Source organism: Asterias rubens, chromosome 8 (genome assembly GCF_902459465.1).
Source record: "Asterias rubens chromosome 8, eAstRub1.3, whole genome shotgun sequence".
Lineage (NCBI taxonomy): Eukaryota > Metazoa > Echinodermata > Asteroidea > Forcipulatida > Asteriidae > Asterias > Asterias rubens.
Genome location: NC_047069.1, coordinates 16972120 through 16972515, shown reverse-complemented (window position 1 = coordinate 16972515; position 396 = coordinate 16972120).

Sequence of the window (396 nt, the reverse complement as noted above, 5' to 3'; positions counted from 1 at the left end):
AAATCTGCAACTGCTCCACATTAACAATCTTCTTTAGTTGCTACATGCCAACGATGGTGTGTTGTTTTCTAATTAAATGATATGAAACCCACTTCAATCTAATCTGTAATAAGTTTTTCTGAACTTGAGCCTTTTACCAATAAACAACACCATTACATCCGTGCGGTAAACAGTATTGTCCAAGGCCCACACTTTGTGTATCACAACTTATATATAAAATAACAAACCTGTGAAAATTTAGGCTCAATCGGTCATCGGAGTCGGGAGAAAATAACGGGAAAACCCACCCTTGTTTCCGCACGTTTCTCCGTGTCCGATGACATTTGAAATAAATCCGTAATTCTCGACATCGAGAACTGATATTGTTTTCTCACAGAGTAAAGCATTTCATGGAAT